This window comes from Wyeomyia smithii, chromosome 2 (assembly GCF_029784165.1).
Source record: "Wyeomyia smithii strain HCP4-BCI-WySm-NY-G18 chromosome 2, ASM2978416v1, whole genome shotgun sequence".
Lineage (NCBI taxonomy): Eukaryota > Metazoa > Arthropoda > Insecta > Diptera > Culicidae > Wyeomyia > Wyeomyia smithii.
The window spans coordinates 45,744,812-45,765,581 of NC_073695.1; the positions used below are offsets into that span (position 1 = coordinate 45,744,812).

A 20,770-nucleotide genomic window follows, 5' to 3' on the forward strand; every position below is an offset into this window, starting at 1 on the left:
TAACTACACGAATCACAAATTGATAAAGACGTATTAAAATGAGCTTAACTGTTCAAAATTTTTAATTTTTCAATAACGTTTTCGTTTAATTTGCGTAAGCTTGATGAGCACCGATGATCAGGAAAGGGTTTACAGCATTTGGGCTTGGTGTATTCCATTTTCACTTTATTCAGCTTCACAAAATGCAAACTGTTACTAACACATCTGGAGTAGTGCAATCGTATTTATATACGAAAACAGATATTATAGGTACCCCAGTAGCTATTGGTTGCGTACTTTACAAAATGTTATTATTAGTAAACAAGTAGTTTTATAAAACATTCGGCAAGGGGGAACGTGTAGGTAGGCTAAGGTTTAGCGCTTGAGTTATTTATCCAATTGTTTTGTTGTCAAAGAATGAATTGTATATTTTTGATCAAGCATTCCAATGAACGTATGGTTTTTGCTGGAGGATCATGGAAAAATTAAGAAAATATTAATAATTTTTCGAGCTTAAATTAAAAATAACTCGAAAATCGATGCCTTTAGAATGTTTACTACCAAGAGCTTTTTGTTTCAAAATGACTCTCTGCATCTTTTAAAATCATCAGAATACAAATATTTTGAAAAATGTTTAAATTGGAATTTTTATAAAAACCTTCAATAAAAAAATTATATTTCATTTCTCCATCCTGGACTTTTTTTAAAAAGTTGCGTATTAACGTCAAGTTTCTTTAAAAAAATAAAAAAAATTCAACTCTTTTTTTTAAATTGAAATTTAATGTTTATTTTTAATTTTTTTTGGTCAAAAAAAAATTTTTTTTTGTACAGTGTACATTTTTTTATGATGCATTTTCGATTCGCTACAACTCATTCTCAGACAGTTTTTCTATACAACCAACGGTTTTTGGGCTTTAATGCTTAGAATAAAACCTATGCCAAAAGGCATACGCCCTTTTAGAATGTAACTCATGGGTGTAAAAAATCTCTCCATCGGTGAAAAACGCTCAGTTTGCTAAGCCAGATACGCGTGCGAAGTTTCATTCAAATCAAAAATGGTCGATATTCGACCACAGGTCATTTGGCGCGATCTTGCTCTACACTAGAGACGGTCGGGTACGGGTATTTTTACCCGAAATCCGTACCCGACCCGTACCCGACGGGTTCGAGTCGGGTTTCGGGTAACGCCAAAAAAATATTTTACGGGGTCGGGTCGGGTACGGGTAATTAAAGAACCAAGGCTTCGGGTTCGGGTAGGGTACGGGTTTCTAATTCTCGCTTTCTAATATTAGATTGAATAGTTCTTCCTGCAACGGTTTTGATTTAAATGGAATTTTTGTCGGACTTTTTTTAAAACTGTCAGGAAAACCGCGGAACATTGCACAGTGGGGCGATTTAATACAAATGCTTGTCAAGTGAAAAAAAGTGTCGATGAATACGACAGAAATATGGTATTTACTTAATTTTGGGGTGCTGAACACGAATCTCCATTCTACTTTTTATTTGGGGACGTTTACAAAGCACGTGACTTAATTTCTCATGATTTTTTAGCACTTTTCACCTCACTTTATTAAACAGAATTATATGATCTTTAACCACAAGCAACGCCACAGGACGTCCTTTTTACAAAAACAGATTACGTAGTTTTTGCACAACTCCTCAAATCAACCAAATTCCGCAAAAGAAATTGTTTTTATAAAAATTAAAACAATATTACATATTATAATAGGTAATAAAAACTAACTACAAATCAACTTTTTCTTCGAGACAAAAAAAACAAGCAATCATTGAAGCTGCAGAGCGTTTTTAAAGTAATGATATATTTTTTTAAATACGTCAAAAAACGTCAGTATGCCGAGCTTTGAAAAGTTATAAAAATCAAATTTTATGATATTGCACCCAAATTTTGGACTTAAGCACTTAAATGTTATATCAATAATGCAAAAATATTATGAAACAGCTGACGTTTAAACATTTGTTTTGATGGCCAGCGCTTTCCCACTATGCATTGAGATGTTTAGTACGAAACAAATATATGAAATTTGACAGCGATGGCATAGTCTCGGTTTGTACTGTGACCAAGGATGCCGCATGTGCAGAAATATATGTTTTTACCGACTTTTGGAATTTATCGATGACACGGAATCTATACTCAAAATTACAGGTTTTTGACAAATGCAATGAATTATAAAAATTTTCTCAAGTTATAAACTATATTAATTTTGACCTTTCAAAATTCGTTTGACCCTTTAATGTGTTTATAAAACTCGTCGTTTATTTTAAACTTTACCAGACATGCACTTTTCATAGTGGACCGATTCCTTATAGTGGACCACCCGCCTGAAACTCTGGGTTCATTATCATTCTTTGTGCGAGGTACCCAGGCATTTTGAAATAAAAAACTAAAAAAAATCCAGGACGGGTCGGGTACCGGCAATTTCGGCGTTTTTTTCTATCGGGTACGGGTAGGTGGAATAGATATTTTTCGGGTCCGGGTCGGGTGGGGTATTTTAAACAAACCAGACTTCGGGTTCGGGTCGGGTACGGGTTTGAAAATTTTCGTTGATTCGGGTACGGGTAACAAATTTCCCATGCCCGACCATCTCTACTCTACACGTGAATTAATCTTTTACCCATTCTTTAAAAACTTAACCATTTGTGAGTGGACACACATAATTATTTTAAAATACATAAAATAAGGATTAGGCCAGCAGAACAATGCTTTCTTTTTCAGAGAAATGACATAGCATTTATTTCGGCGTTTCCGTATTCAGTTAGCATGAGCACCAAAAATTTCCATACCATACCTAACTTTTAATTAAACCAATCCCATATGTTTCAACGCATCAATCACATTACTGTACGGCATGGTGTGTGAGCCAACCACCATCTTCTAACAGGACTTCTGGCCACCGAATGGCCAAATGACGTTCCAATTAGAACACAAGAGGGTAGACCGAAGCGCGCCAAAACAGACTGTCGAAAGTCGAAAGGTGACGCCAACTGGATTGCAGCGCAAAAAATGAATCAAACGAGAAAAAAAAAAAACGGGATCTGAGTCACTTTTAAACCTTCTGGCGTTCGTTGGAGAGGTCCACTGCGCTGTAAGGCTACTGACATACTGAGGCGTCAAATGAAGCGAAGCAAGAAGCGTCGCAAAAACGTCCGAGCTACTTCTTCGAACGTCTATATGAAACGCTTAAACCGGTCATACTGGAGCGGCAAAGACGCGTCGATAGAGGCGGCGAAACAGAACGAGTAGTGTTTTGACGCGCGTATATGTACGCGGTAATACCATATTCAGACTAAATCTTTTATCGCCAGGTGCTTTATATTTGCTTTGTTTTGGTTTGGTAATTGAAAAAAGCAAATAAAATACATTTTCGTTTAGAAAATGTTAAAATGTTTAGAAGAGGGTTGTGCAGTAAATCCATGTTCAGACTAAAACTGATATCGCCAGGTACTTAATATTTGCTTTATTTTGGTCTTAAATCTTAAAAAAGAAAAAAAGTAGGATAGAAAATACTATCGGGAAAAATTTTCAGGTCGTCGGGAAAATAGCACTGATATTATTGATTGATATTGTTGAGTTTTGATTTGAATGGCCAGAAATTTAGCATGCTGAACTTCTTTGGTCGCGAAAATGCAAGCCGCTGAGTAACTAGCTGTGCTCACATGGGTTATTGAAATCCTAACAGATATTATAAACTAGTTGAACGTTGCTCGGGGTCAACGGGTTTAAAATTCAGAATAATTTCTTATATTTTTTACTACGTCTGTAGCGCAACTCATTTCAGTAATATTATTTTATTTCATGAAAAAATCTTTGTGTTTACTAAAACGTAATTTTCCGTGCTTGAAGAAGCAAAAATATCTTCATTGGACGAATTCATATTTCCTTCAAACAAAACCGCTACTAGAATCTAGGAATATGACAACACAACGCATTTGCGACGCTCGCTCCAGTATGTCATAGGAAGCTTCACCCAACGCTTCTGTTTATTCCGCTTCTCAAACGCTCAACGCTTCGCTTCATTTGACGCCTCAGTATGACAGTAGCCTAAGTTACTGTAATTGGATTTGATGAAGAACACGGAATTTCAAGTGAAAAAGCGCAAGAGGCGCCGTTCTAGTTCGCGTTCGTTCTTACTAGCGAGCGAGGATTGGCCTTCACTAATGAGTATTGTGCAATCATTATGCAATAATTGCTATGTTTCCAGATTGATACAAGACTACCTACACGGCGCAACACAATTTCCGATTAGACACGTTCCTACGGATGGGGTAAAAACCTTCAAACATAACCTTGGATATTCTTGTTTACCTTGGCATAGACTGCAGGTTAGGTTCAGCTCCAACCTTGATGTTTTTTTCTGATTTTTCAACAAAACACTCCACTTGGTTCGTCTCTAATTATATTTCACCAATCAAAAACACTATTGAAATCTGCTTCAGACTGAAATAGACAGGCTGTATTTAGTTTCCAATCAAACCACAAACAAAATTTCCACTTGCACACTTTCTCACGGGATTGCCTTTCGGCAAACGTTGCAAAAAGATGTTCACACAGTCACTGTGTTTCTCACGGCTTCCAAATTCACATTAAATCAAACGATCAAACAGATTTTGGTTATATTTTCCACTAGAATAGAGCAGTTTTTTCCTTCTTCCGAACCACGATATCGAAAAAATTGAGATGTGTACGCTGAAATGGTGCACAAACAATGCGGACTGTGGAAGAAACAATTATCCGAGTCGACAACGCGAGGAAAATGGAACTTTTTTTCACATACAACCGTAAACTGATGGTGCTGCGGGACAGCATACACACAGCATACCATGGGAGGAGGAGAGGGAGAAGGAGGCGAGTTTCCAACACCACAAACATCGAAACGGTGAAGCGGCCGAAAAGAGCTGAATTATGCTGCACCAATACCAGCGTAAGCACAGCAAAATCATTCCAAACGCACACAGCAAAACAGCATAACTGAGGAAATCGTGAAAAATTATGGAACGTACACAAGCAGGTTTGTCTGTTTGGTTGTTGGTTTAGAACCACACTGGCGGTACTGCAACGGAACTGTGGTCGCAGCGCAAGCGTTTGGAGGACAAAATTGTGTATAATAGTACCGACCACTTGTGCTGTTAGTGACAATGTTGGTATGCTGAACGTATTTATTTAATCGGTTTGAAAACTTAGATTGAAGAAAGGTTTATAAAAATGTTTATTATTCGAATTGTTTGTATATTTATTTGGGAATCATAATTACCGTGAAAAACTAGAAAATTCCTAATATTAATGCTAGATGAAATGGGTGGGATCAGTTTTGAAAAATACTCCACTCCAGATAATCAAATCCTCCGGATAATCGGGCTGTTTATTCATTTTTATGTTCTGGTTACCTTGCTCATGAAAAACATTGTGATCGGTAAATGTGGTTTCAAATTTTAATTTATTCTAAAATTATCTTAGAAGTCATCCACATACTACGTGGACAAATTTTTAACGATTTTGCCCATATAAATTCTAAAAAATTTGTAAGGACCGGACACTACACAACGCCTCTTTTGCATACCCAGCAAGCGGCAACGGCTTTCGTAAAATGGAAGATCGCTAGTGTTTTGCCAGGGTAAATATCGCAGGACGTACCTTACGAACTTCGCCTGAATTCTCTCGATTCTGCTGATCCAGACGTTGTGAAAGGGCTACAGACTATAGCTGCTGTTTCAAGTATGGATCGCACTTAACTAAAGTACAGTGAGTGTAAACAATAGGGAACACGGAATTCACAGCATACTCGGAAAATAAATCCCAGATTTCTGCTGGCTTTACTGATAACGTAGTGTTCACGAAAGTTGATCTCGGAATCCAACAAGACACCGAGATCCTTCACGATCTTAGCTCTTTCCAACGCCTCAGTTCCAATGCGATAGTCCCAGTGAACAGGTGTTTTTTTTTTTCTAGTGAATGATATAACCATATACTTCTTCACGCTTATGGTTAGAAAGTTTCGCACACACCAGTCTGCGAAGATATCGATGATCTGTTGCAGCCTTCAGCAATCGTCTAGTGTCTTCACCGGCCAATAAGTTTCAAAGTCATCGGCGTAGACTAACCTGCAATCTTGAAGTCGTTGAAAAATAGTGAGAATAGAAATGGCCGCACATACGGAAGTTTCTATTTCGATGCTCAGTTGTCGATTGGTCAAATATGTTTCTATCCATGTAGTGACATTCGTAGACACGCCTAGAGGGTCCAGTTTTGCTAAGAGAATCCGATGATTAACTTTGTCGAATGCCGACTTTAGGTCGGTGCACACTGTATCGAGCTGAGCTCCCTGTTCCATTGACTTCAGACATACGGAAGTAAACTGCACCAAATTTGTCGCTATCGATCACCCCGGAAAAAACCCATGTTGGTATTGGGAAATATAGGATTTTGCTGATCGAATTGTTTGCAACAAGGATCTCAAACAGTTTGGATCCCGCAATTAATGAACGTTTTAATGAACACAAGCGTAATCTACTCGTACGAATAATTTGTTTTCTATGCTAGATTATATTTTGTAAAATTGAAAATGAAATTGGCAAATATTGCGTCAGATTTCAAACGATTATAGCAAGCAAACGACTTAATGCATCTTAATCATTTATGTATCGGTGGATACATAAAATGTGTGACAATTGTTTGATATAATGTTTAACATTGTTGCTTTACTGCTTAATGGTGAAAATAGGTGAAAAGTTCCAAGGTCAAGCTTTCCCATACATTTCCCTCACTATTGCCTTGCTTCCCGAGCACGGATAACAATAACATGGACGGAATAAATTCCACTGCCTACATATTCTGACACAAAGTGCTTCGTTTCGTTTCTCTTTCTCGAGTCTGCGTGGCCACGGCTTCAACGCAAAAATCTACGCTCAACTCGATGCAAATAACTGCGTGTAGAAAATTTAACTTCACTCTTGTTCGTCATATGGTACCGAGTGGAGTATGGCGGCCTTAGGAAACGAGAGCTGCGTACGAGTCAACTTTCAGACACTGCAGAACACCTTACCTTTATTTTGCATACGACAGCAACAGGTACCATCTTATATTGCAGGATATTTTGCAGGCACAACTACCGGAGAGCAAATTTATTATGTGCGGCCAAGCAAAATATTCGATGCTATCGGTGCACAGTGGGACGAAATCAAAAATATAGGACATTGATGTTTGTGACGAAACGCATGGTTTTAGCGTTTCGGTATCTTCTAGAAAGATTCTTTATTTGGATGGTAAAAGGTTTTCCCTAAGGGGGTGTAAACTTAAAATAAAAAAATAACTTTTTCATTTCTTGATGAACTTGGTAACTTTCTTCCGACACATTGTAGAACTAGCTATTTCGAGCAAGTTTGTAAGGGATTAGAAAATTCTATCTCTTAACCTGACAAATTTATAAGGTATAAAAGTAAAGCACCCGCTCAAATGTGTTATGCGTGATAACGCTCTTATCTTAATTTTGCCATTGTTTGAGTGTTCTAAGATTAATTGTCACATTTTTTTAGGAGAAAGTGTATCGCTATCTCTTAATTGGGAGGAGTTATGTCTGTTTTTGCAATTTCATGACACAATTTTCAAGAGAACATATTTTGCGAAAAGGCAGATATTGGCAGCTGCTTTCAGTTTCATTTTATTCGGATACTTATTCCCTCCAATTGTATATATATATATATATATATATATATATATATATATATATATATATATATATATATATATATATATATATATATATATATATATATATATATATATATATATATATATCGTACCAGTTCAATACATGAAAGTTAAACCACGCGCATCCCAGAAAACCGATGTTTTGTGGTATAGTCTTCGCCTCTACGGAGGCAAAAACGACTTAAAAACTCGGCATTTCGAAATTCACGTAAAAAACGCTAAAAATGAGACTTGAGTGTACCGGTTTTGAGATGAGGCATACTTATTATTTATTCGTACTTGTGTGCAATATAATTAGAACTCTCCTTCTACACGCTTACTGCTCTACTGTACTGCCTGTAATCGCATAATTGTAACATTCGACATTTTATGGATTTCGTGCTTTTTATTGGAAAATGCTTAGAATAGTATGTACTTTTTACATCTGGATCCACATCTGCATCCTTTGGAACTCGGAAGTTATTCTGGTCCGGTAACCAACCACCGGTGATTCGTTTCTGATATTCAGCTCATGCTTGTTAAATACATGAAAAACTTCATTTTCCTTGTGTTATATTCCAAAAGTAGCTTGAAAGTGACGGCATAAATGTATCATTGCAAAAATTTCAAGCAATTTGACTTCAAAAGTAGTATTCAATGTATACATAGTGTAAAGTAGTGCTTTCTTCATGATACTAAGTTTAGTTAAAGTGTCTATTTGCAAGAATATATTAGGAACAATGCATTTAAGGTCAAAATATAAAAGTGTGATTTGCTCGAAAAATCAATTTTGCAATTGTTACAAATATGCGATTATGGGCAGTGTACCGAAACACGTTTTTCCTGCCAAATATTGCCAATAAAAATTTCCTGGAGAAGTTTAGTTGGGTTTCTTTCTGGTCAGTTTTACTACAAGAGGGACTTATTTTGTTAAGAGGAAACCTCACCCAGGGATTATAAATTTTCAGCGTAATGGAAGGGTAAGTTGTAGAGCCGGTTTCTTTCGGGGTACACTATTTTTTCCATTCATCACTTCAGTCGCGTAATGCCACCGTTAAATTCGAAATTCAAAATAAGTCGAAAACGAATACATGTAGAAATTTTGCCAACACGAACTTTTTGGTTTGAAATAATCATTAAAAAATTTTAACATCACTGAAATACATTTTTGATTAACAATGTTAAGGTAGGAAAAAAGACTATGAAACCTAGAGCTCACGAAAAAAATTGTTGTACGTTTCTCCATCCTGAACTTTTTATCCAACATTTTAAAATAATATTAAGTTTACTCTTCTTTCTAAATGTATATGATTAGCAAGGCATTCAGGAAAGTTTTTCTATGCAACAGAAGGTTTTTTAGCTGCAATGCTTCAAATAAAGTGTCTGCCAAATTACAATCGGACATGATTTAGAGGATTGAAGCGTTCAAAGTTGTGATTTTTATACCCTCGAAAATCTAGTGAAGGGGGAGTACATAAAAGTGTAAAAATGGAAATATTTTATCGATACCAAAGGCCTATAAATGCACAAAACATCGTCGCAACAACAGATATCTCGGAAAAAGTTCTGCCGAAAACCGATTTTCTGGAACTTAGCGTTTTTTTGGGCAACCAGTTCTAAAATATTCCATATTGAGCCCTCCAAAAAATGTCTCAGAAGGTCGATTTCCGGCAATTTTTTTAAATAACCCAGATTTTTATGTTTTTTGCGTTCTTAAGCCATTTGGCATCGTTTTTTTTTCAATTTCATGTACTTCCCCGTATGGAACCATAGCTCGCTCGACATAGAGTCTACAATGAAATTTCTAAAAAGTCCACGTGGAATCGATGCAGACCGTAAGGCTACAATCCTGAACACTTTAATTTCACTCATCCCAGATAGGGATTGCAATATTCCCGGGAATCGATTTCCCGGGAAACGGGAATAAAAAATCGCATTTCCCGGGATTTCCCGGGAGCCGGGAACAGACAAATTTTTTAGCAAAATGAGATTTTTAATGAAGTTGATCAGTAAAAGGTAACAAGAAATTGTTTAAATTTCATTCTCAATGCACATTAAAAACAAATGAAATACAAAACATATTCAAGTTAACATAAAAAATTCGTGATCGATTTTTGTAGCATATTTCTGCAGAAGAGTAAAATTAGAGGGCTTCATGTCGTCAAACAATCGCTTCAGATCCGCTGACAATTTTCCGTTAAGCTCAAAAACTTTGCTCAAGTCTGCTGAATCACCGCTGACATTCGATTTCTAGAATACTTCCAAACCACCGATTATAGCTTTTGCTACACTTAATTGAAAAAATGGTGTCCAATTCTTTCAGCTTGTTGAAGAGAAAACTAAGTGTTAGGCAGGCATTGGATGCGGAAAATATTTGCTATATTCGGTATGGACTTTTTTGGCAAAATGTTTTTTACACTACAGTAAATATTTACTGTTTACTTGAGCGGTGGCAAACCTATTCGCTATTTTTTTTTCTTTTGAATATATTTGCTATGCTATTGTGATTTTTTTTTAATAAACTGCGTTTTAAATCTAGTTTTCATTGACAGAACAATATTTCAAACCCTTTTAGAGTTTATATCATAATCAATAATGAACTTATAGAACTTAAGATTTCGAGGAAAAAATTTGGTTAATTAACTACGTTATTTCTCCATTTCGCCGTTCGGTGGTTTTCTGTGACCGAGACAAATCGGAAGGAAACGATAGAATACTAAATAATCAGTTCAATACGAGTCAAAATTAGTCAGTCTTAGAGCATTTGAAGGCACTAACTAACATGCAAAGATGATTTTTACGTTGAAATACTATACTGATTTTAAGTTTTATAAAATGATTTATTTCAGGTCGCACCAGTTTGACGTATTCAATTTTATTGCAATATTGCATAAGAAACTATAGTGAATCATACAAAATTTTTCGCGGAACTCGGGAATCCCGGGATCCCGGGAATCAATATTTTTGTTCCCGGGATCCGGGAATCCCGGGAAAAGCTATTTTCGGGAAATCGTTCCCGGGATTGCAAACCCTAATCCCAGATGCTAAAAAGGATTTCTGCAAACAGTTGCCAGAAAAAATTAATTTCATCTTTCGATTTTTTTTTTGAAAATCCACAATAATCTTAATCAGTTTTAATGTCTCTAGTTTATTTTTAATTGACCTTTGTAAACATGAACTGTGTTTTCGTTTTTTTTTTTAAGTTGATGATATTTTTATGTGAACACTTTTCTTTTAATTGATAACAATATTGTTTTTAAATATACATATTTAGAATGGGATCTTTATGCCTTTATTTTCAATATGTGACAGACAAGGTTTGGTATTTTTCCAGTATTTTTCAGAACAAGCTTTCAAATTTCATCAAAACATACGAGAATTTGAACAAAATTAGATACATTGACTGTATAAACTAAAGTTTGCCTAGAAGTCATATGAGACTCTTATGCTTTTATGGGCAGTATAGTAATCAATAAATTTTGACCATAAAACCGCAGTTATGCACACGCCACTTCCCCGCAGCATAACATTACTGCGGTGGAACAAAATTGTACACCACCAATTGCTTGATGGGTAAATTAAAATCAACCTATTACATGCACAAATGCATGTAGATGCATAGTTGAGCAGTGTTCGCACACAAGAACAGAGCTATAGCAACGCCATCATGGTGCTGCTCCGATGTTCTCCAGGGGGGTGCATCGTCCATATCTCGGTATTGGTGTGTTCCCAGCCATGCAGGAGACACACCTTTTTATGCTGCCACGGAATCTTCTCGCTTGATAGTGACAACTGACAACAGAGTCAGGCAAGAATGCAATTTCACAACAACGAAGATGCATATGTATGGATGAAGCATCACAATGTACATCCGCTGAGGCTACAACGAAGACGGAATTCGATTGCAATTGATGAAGTGCAATAACGGGGAAAAGTACAGCAACCAATTGAGACTTTGTGGCCGTCGTTGCTGCAGTATGTTCAAGATGATGCTCTTTTCTGTTTCGAGTCAATAATCCAGAATCATTCTTTTACTTTGGAACAAATTCAAACGACTTAAGTCACGTTTTCCGCTCAAAAGAAAATAACCTTCAAGGGACTGACTTTGTTTGTCACCCGGTGGGGCCGTTTCATAGTCTGAGCGCGCATACTTGCCCGTCTGCACGTAGACACTCCGCATATTCGAGCGAACATGCGGGATACAAAATAACCAAATCACACGAGAACACGATAGTGGAAAATTTTTCTAGCTGTTAGTCATCGATGCTGTGTAGAGTTAGCGGTTTACCCCGGTTGTTTTTGTATAGAAGGGGCCGGAACGCAGTGCGAAGAGAGCAATGGATAATATTTATGTTGCGTCTCTGTCGCTCCTGTTTTTATGCTGTAACCATGCTGCTAAGTGAGGGCAAATTTGTACGACGATCACAACAAACAGGAAGGTCTTGTTATTGAATGGGTTTACGCACCAAAACAAAAATCCACTCTCGGTACGGATTCGACCTTCGAATACAGGTAAAGACATAAGCATTTTCAAACTTTGTTTTGGACGGATTCAATTTGCATAGTTTTTGAATTTCTATCAAACGGTTGCGAATACTTCTTCCAGTGCCATCCAACGGCTAGACGGCGTCAGCTAAATAACTAGTCTGAGATCTAGAGTTCTAATTACTAGCTTGACAAGCGGTGAATTGCTAAACCACGTGTACTTTTTGGATGATTGTGTACTCAGTTTGCAATGGCAACTCTGTATGTGTTACGTTATGTTGTGTTGTACGCAATGTCGCAAGCATGCGCCGCTTGTGTTTTCTAGAAGCATCCAAAATCAAGATTCAGTTCTTCTCTCCCTCTCTCGCTTCGATCTTTACTGGAAAATACACGTGGTTTTCGAATGATGTTTGTCAGCTCCAACAGAAGCAGCCAAGCATCAAACGTTGACCGAATCATGCCTCATACAACACGTAGACTAGCAATTTCGCCTTGAGATAGCGAGAGTGACTTTGAAAACTTATCTCGTTGATGACACGAGACGTGGTGTGATTTCGTGTTCGTTGTCAGGTTGATATCGCAAAACCGTTGACACTCAATATGACTGATGATTACTGCAATGACAGAGAAACTTTGAAACGCTTCATAATATTGATTGAAATTTCGCAAAACGTTAAATTTTCATAACAACATGCTTTTCATTTATGAAACCTCACCCCAGTAGAAGCGTAGTATGGAAAAAAGGTCTTCACTCTGCTTATTACAACTACTACTTTCTATTCGAAAGTTTTCCTTTTCGCCGATTCCGGAATTTACGCGGTTTGTTTACGCGGATTCAGAAATATACGCGGATTCCGGAATTTACGCGGTTTCTTTTTACGCCGCACGTATCCCCCGCGAAAAAAGCGACTCTAGTGTATAACTTTTGAAAAAAAAAAAAACAATCATAATGTTTGGTTTTGTTACCATCCAAACGTGTTATCAAAATTTTTCGCATTTCTATACTACAGGAAATAGGAGGATTTAATTGGTCGACAGCAGCCTGAAGGATACTGATACTTTTGAAACTTTACCTCACTTAGACAGGGTGGCGAAAAAGTTTTCGGAACCAAATTCCCTGATTTTCCCTGATAGTCCCTGAATTACAATAATTTCCTTGATATTTTTTAGCATTCGGCGCAAAGAAGTGCAACGTAGTTTAACACAACTCTAAAATCTCAGCGAAAAAAGTATTCAATCGGATATGAAACCGAACCGTAGAGATAGTGAAATAGCCTTTTACGCTAAAAAATCAGTTTTTGCCCTAGAGAATCGTTTAAAAAATAATCGCTTTTCAGTTTAAAATTTTTTCCCTGAATATTGTTCAGTTTTCCCTGATATACCCTGTTTTTCTGGATCGAAAAATGAATTCCCTGATTTTCCAGGGTTTCGACACCCTGTTAGATTTTACTCTTCTAGTGGCTTTTTTTTTTCTAAATGTGGAACAATAGTTCAAAGTAAGTGGTGAGAATAATTATCACCACTTCATGACTCTTAAATTCACAAACCAATTAACGTTTTTCACCTGAAGATAAGAGTTTTCTGCAGCATCTAAAACTAGATTTACACAAAAAACGCATTCATTTCGAAATTAATGTGCAAACTCATAATATGTTTAAAAACTTGTAAATTAAACTTTAACCGCTGAGGACCCCGAAAAGTGTTCCAGGTAGCATGCAGAAAATGTTGAAGTCATTTTCTCAAAATTTTCACCAATTCACTCAACTAAACTCAAAATTTGGAGTCAATGTGTGTTTCATATTTGCAGAATATTTTTACATCAATTTTTAAACCATTTCGAATGCTTCGGAATATTTTTCTTTCATTCAAAACTGGTTCAACTTTACTGTTTAATTGAAGCGATATAATATAAATAATAATATAATATAAATGTGCCTTATGCTCTTTTTGATTACGGTTTTCGGCATTTTTTGTGGTTGGCAAATGGCTGGACACGTGCAACTTGAGACCTTAATGTGGCCATTCACCTCTGTCCAGTAACTTTTATCCCAACCTTCACAAGGTGCCGACCGGAATACGAGTAACCTTAGCGGAGATCGGGTAACCAACCCCGGTGGAAACTATGGTCGTATGCTGACTGGGAAGGGGGCGTACGCGGCTGTAACCCCATACTAGGGGCGGCGTACAACAGCGGCTGACTCGGAGCGGGCTGCTGAATTATGGAAAGCTGTATCCCGCCAGTTACACCTAAGATGGCAGCCCCATCAGCAGGATGTAGGTATCGCGACCCTGGTAAGATAGCATACCGAAACCTTTTTTCAACCACGAACAACGAAATTAGAAATACGGAACACGGAAAAAGATTAAGGTAAACGATTTGAAATTGGGTGCTTGGAACGTCCGATCTTTCAATGAACAGGCGCGGGCTGGCTTGCTTACTCGAGATCTACAGCGGCAGGGAGTCGAAATCGCAGCGATTCAGGTTCGGTGGCCAAATTCCGGAGAAAGGGAAATCCGTGCAGTAGACTTTATTGAACACACTTCTTTCAAGTACTACTACAGTGGCGGCAAAGCAGCGGTTTCGTAGTGATGGGAAATCAGAAAACAAGTTATCCGGTGGAGGCCCGTAGATATATGCCCAAAACACGACGTAAAAGTCGTCATCGGAGACGCAAACGCACAGGTTGGGAGGGAGGAATTCTTCCGTCCGGACATTGGAAGGCATAGCCTCCACTCGTCAACCAATTAAAACAGCCTGAGGCTGATAAACTATGCCGCGGCCAGAGAAATGGCCATATGTATGTTGTCCACGTTTCGCACAGAGAGGACGACGCGTTCCAACATTCAGCGGCTGAAAGCTGATTGCGTGGCAGCAGAATACGTCAGAGAGCTGGATCAACGGATCGCAAAACAGCAGGAGGAAGGAGTGGAAGACATAAATGGGCTGTGGAGCAGTATCCACGGCGCTATCGAAACGACTGTGAGAGAGGTGGTAGGTACGACGCGTGGAAGACAGCGTAGTACAGCGACAGCTGGTTCGATGCCGAGTACCAGTCTCTCAGTACCGTCTCTCAGTGAAGGAAATGAAATGATTTTGAGCTGATTGTTTTTTCATCTTGAGTTGTGCACATCATGAAGTGCACAGTTCATCACTAAAATTGTGTTCTCTCAATATGTAATAAAATGTTGGTGCCTTGGTCACTCGGAGATGACAAATACAACAGTTGACTACATACAACTCTGAGAATAGAGTGATGCGCGTTGCTCCGTTGTAATTCTCTCTTCGTACGTGGCGCATCTTAGGTAAAAAACGATAGCAACAAGCAAAAGAATAGTTGAGAGTCCCATAAATGTTGGTTGGATTGCATCTCGCATCGCAGTGACGCAGCAGCGATGATGCGGTGCGGTGATGATGGGAGGGAGAGTAAGTAGTTCGGAAGGTATTTTTTTCAGCAGGTTTTCTATAGCAGCCAAACAGATACCAAAATGTGCTATGTTTGTTACCGAGAAATCATACGTTTGTTGTATTGCGTTGCGATTTCGTCAATGACATTACTCACTAGTTTTTGTTATGATTAGTGAATGGAATATTTTCCTCATACTAATTTGGGTAGTAACGTTATGGAAGAGTGAGAGGGGATGGAGTTTTGAAAATCTTTGAATAATGCTTGACTTGCTTTTGAACTGGTTTTGGATGCATTTTTGCAGATTTTGATACTGCATTTTCACGTTTCAGTGCTGCTATTTTCAGGTTTTAGTGCTGTATGCCAATTGTGTTGAACCGAATATATTTGTACAGAAGTACAGAAATAACACCGAGAGGTAAAATAAGGCTTCTTCAGCAAAATCTTCAGCAAAAATTTGTAGAGGTTTGTAGAATTATCATTCTTATTAAACATATGCTGGCAACGACATTTTTATTATCACTGGACTTGTTTATTCATACTAAATTCAACAAGGAACTTGGAATATAAGCATAACAACTCAAATTTTTTTTCCCTTCCTTTTCAATTTTCTATATTTCTGAGTACAAATGACATAAAGTATTTACAGATCAAATTTGTAACGACTAATTTAACAAACATATTTACCCTAGTAAAAATGTTATGCAACTTAAATCCAAACAAAATATGGCAAGTGTTTTTTACGTCTAATGCCTGATTAATACCTGATAAAATCTGCAATATTTTGCAAATCATTAAAACTTTTTCTATCTTTCACAACAGTTCGAAAAACATAGAGGAGAAACAATTGGTATGATAAAAAGCTCATCGAAGCTTTTTTCCTGATTGGTCTGATTTCAATTAGTCGAATGTTCGCGGAATACCAGTTCAAAAAACACTAGTTAGGGCCAACAATAGTGGTCTTAAAACGCTTCGCGCTCATTCCACAGCCCTCCGACCGAGAAGCATTGCCACAACGATTATAAGGTTAGTTTCAGAGCTATATGCTCTGTACTGAAAACAGTTACAGTTTGAACCTTTGTTTTTATTTGTTTTGTAAATATTCGAACTGTTATTAAAATTTGTATACACTTGTAACAGTAAGGAAAAAATTCTTAATACATATTTAGAAGAAATTTGTTTTATAAGTTCTCCGTACGTCATAATTGAATCAGTTGTAACACACCCTGTTGACACAGTGCGGTTCGATGGTTCGATTTTGGTAACATATTTATTTGCTTTCATTGACCACAGGGGGTTTGTTTCTGAAAAGTTGGTTGGGTTTGTAACGACAGATGTTGTTTGGCCATAATGGGTCAAGTAGGAGAAACATGCTGTTAGTGATAAATCAAACGGGCCCGTAACATCAAAATTGCACAAAAGCTTGAAAACTCCGAAATTCAAACAGTAGTAAATCTAGAATTTGTTTATATTAAAATGTTAATCTGACTTAACACCAACTAATTATATGTAGGGAATAACCCATCGTGAAAAAGTTGAAGAGGTTGTTTATTAGACACGACCGCAGAGTTAACCTAGAATACGACAGCCTGTCTTAAGTCAATGTATTTCTTGCAATACGTTTGAGAATACACTCAATGGGGTTAATCAATTTAATGGTCTCTCTGTTCCAGATGACGTTTACCTCTACAGACGGCACCGGTAACGACAAAAAACAACAGCAGAAGCTATGTGCAGCTAAGCAGTTTCACTTGACGCCATATCCAAAACAAGAATGAAATTGTATTGTTTTGTGGCTGTCTTTTGTATCAAGTTGCACTGAGAAAGCTCAATTTAGGCAGTGGCTACGATGAGGGCCAATAGTGCATTCCCGGTAACCTAGGTTTAATACGAACAATTTTCTGCAGTTTGCAGTAGCGTAGATAATTTTAAAACTGATCGCTGCAAATAGTAGGACTTGAGCGAAAAATTATGTGATTCAGGTTCACTGGCGCAAACATTCTCCAAATAAATGTTAAAATACACTCAGTAAACTTTGAGGCTTAGCTAAAGTCAAAAGAGGTAAATAATGTTTGTCAATGCCATTTATTGACAACTGAATATTGTTTTTTGACATGGCAAATTTTTGATTTAGTTCTGAATGATTTACTGTGTAAAATCAACATGAGATGATTTTTTTGAAACTATATATGATAATTTTTATCGCTATACTGCTAGTCACGCACGCTATATAGCTAGCCACGCACGCTGTAGATATGCACACACGCTATAAAGCTAGCCACGCACGCTATAAACATGCACAGACATGCTATAGACATGCACAGACACGCTATAGACAAGCACAGAAACTATATAACCATGCACACGCAAGCCACGCACGCTATAGACATGCACGCGCTATATAGCTAGCCACGCACGCTAGCGACACACGCTATAAATATTCACACACGTTATATATGTTCACACACCCTATAATTATACACCCTGGAAGATGGTGGCTTCTCAAACCACCTGGCGGTGCGAGTCTCATTTAATTTCTGGCTGTATTTCTGGCTGGTATGTGCGCGGTGGAAGAAGATGCACGATCTGCTGGTGTACGAGGAGACTGGAGAACGGCTGCCAAAGACAGAAGAAGCTGGACATCTCTAATTTGTTCGGCCCTAGACCGGTGAACGGTCCGTTAGCGAACAAAGTGAAGTAAAGTAAGTTTCGGCATTTTTTATTTTGTAGTTTCTGCTTTTTCAAGCATTTAGGTTAATTTTTACAAATGTTGAATTCAATTCAGTATTATTTTGACTGCTTTTAAGCTTCGAAAACGACAATTCTTTGAAACCATTTTTTATCATTTCAAGTTAAAGAAATTTATTATTTGTTTTCAAGCTTCATTACGGATTTTAAGCATAATTAAGAGGATGATTAGAATTCAAATATTAAATATTTCAATCAATCTAAAATTGAATCATGGTGGCGAAAAAGTTAACACAATTAAATTCTCTGATTTTATATAGCATTAATTTCCCTGTTATTTTTCAGCAGTCTACACGAAAAAGTAGAATGTAAATGAACGCAGCTCTGAAATCCCAGTGAAAAATGTCTTTCATCGGATATGAAACCAAACAGTAAAGGTTCCGCATTGGCCTTTTACGCTAAATAAATTTGTTTTGGCGCCAAAGAGCCGTTTTCTTGGTTGAATGAATTCCCTGATATTCCCTGATTTGCCAGGTTTTCTCCAGCCTGTTAGCTCAAAATAAAATTAGGAATTTCTTTTTCTGATATCTCGGCAATTGTTAGCTAAATTTGTGGTACATATACCTATTTCTGACTTCATTTTTCTCAAGCCAATATCAAACTGAGTGTTAAAGTGCTTTGACTTTCAAATGTGTTTACATCAAAATATTTAATTTTCCTGTTTTTCGGTGACTATAAAAAGTCGTTTTTAGCTGAATAGAGGAAACATTCACGTTATTTTCACAGTTTTCAAAGTGGCTCAAGCAGGTTTTTTTGACCTCGAATAGAGATAACTTTTTGCCCCTCTTGGATCTGCAATAATGATCGTTTCTGACAATTTTAAATTTGTTTAAGAATAATTTTTGATTTTTTTAGCCTCAATATCAGTGCTGATAAAAGTCATTTTCCCCAGCAAAATTCTTCGAAAATTACAACCAATCATTTGCAATTTTCACTTCCAATGACCGCAGCACTCTTTCGGATACACTAGATTTTCGTCCTAGTAACGTTCTGTTATACTCAGATGAAATAGATCGCGTGCATCGTTCACGGTTACGGTATAAAATTTGACGACAAATCCAACCAAATGATCTTCACTTCAAAGCGAAAAAGAAAAACAAACAGTCCACTCAACCAAAATGAATTTCACCGAAACACTTTTTCACTGACACTGACCGATGCCTTGACAATCTTCGTCAACTGATAAACTGATTTGGTTGTCTTGCTTCCATCGCATGAAATATAATGAGGTGTTTTGACAGTTCACTTCCATGCAAAAAGCGGGAAGGGAGAACTATGAAAGGATTGTTAAAAAATAACGTTTATGGATGCTTTTATTCACTCTCACTCAAGAGTGTCAACAAATATCAACCCTGCTCAATATTACTTATTTTATGGTATTTAAACGCTTATTTTGGTAATTTCAAAAATAATTGCAGACTATTTCTACTTTTTTTTAGACTCAGCTTTGAAATTTATTCTATACTGATGTTGTTAATCTTTGAAGGTATCACATTACAATTTTATTGCTACTTCAAAACAATTTTTGTCTCTCCAGTATTAATAAGAAACGTGTTTTGTGTTTTCTTACAATAATTTGAATTGAATACTTTTATAATATAATTCAATGTAAAAAGAATAAATTGAGTTAAATTAAAAAAAGTTTTCTGGCCTCAAAAAGTTTTTGCTGCAAGATTTTTTGCTATTTCTGGTCTCAAATTAAAACCTGATTTCTGCCGATTTCGGCTTACAAAACATTTCTATCGAGGGTTTTGAACAAAACAGGAGCATATTTTTAATTTTATTCTAGTCTCTAGTTACTAGGCAAATATATGCTGAACTATAAACAATTGTGTGCCTTGCTGTCATTCAAAGTTATTTTTCGGTTTGTAGTTTCTTTTGTTGTGGTATTCAAAAGGATTTCATAGCACAAACATTTTTTTCAAAGTTTTGTCTTTTTCAATGTTCTATGTAGCATTGGCCGATAACGTAACGTGGGGCCTGAATATCGGTATTTTTTATCGATGCTAAAGCAAAGCAAGCAAAGCCTTGGTGCTACATTCCGTATCGAAAATCGACCTTCTGTTTATTATACACAGACTTCGCAGCCAACTGTTGAGTGTACAGGACAATTGCGGGGCTAGCGCTACGATCCTACTGACACTATCAGTCTCTCCCGAGCCGAGACTCGAACATACGACGACTGGCTTGTTAAGCCAGCATCGTACTTCGAGACCAGCTGGGAGAGTTATCGATGCTACTGACGCTGATATTAAGCTGGATCGATACTTTCGCCCCGATATTTTTTCGATACTGAAGGGAAACTATAAAATCGGAGAATTTACGGATACGACCAATTGCCTGAATGTTTTAAACAAGCTGCGCGGAAATTTAACTCTTTTTGTAAAAGTCACCAACAGATTGCATATACCCGCGCACTTCTAAGATGGTTTTCATGCCTCTTGCGAGAAAA

General features: G+C 37.1%; 1 protein-coding gene across 3 annotated transcripts in view; it reads right to left on the minus strand.

Annotated features, from left to right (window-relative positions):
• The window catches only part of LOC129726058 (autophagy-related protein 13 homolog), a 109,417-nt gene that overhangs the window by 85,581 nt on the left and 3,066 nt on the right, over window positions 1–20,770 (minus strand). The window contains exons 1-2 of one of the 3 annotated variants that reach the window (XM_055682628.1): window positions 4,497–4,728; window positions 4,304–4,435 (exon numbers count right to left, since the gene is read on the minus strand). The exons of 1 other annotated variant lie outside the window; for it this stretch is intronic. The gene's annotated coding sequence lies outside the window, so the exon portion shown is untranslated. Of the gene's footprint in view, window positions 1–4,303; window positions 4,729–20,770 lie in introns of those variants that run through there. One more of the 3 variants, XM_055682627.1, reaches the window with a different exon arrangement.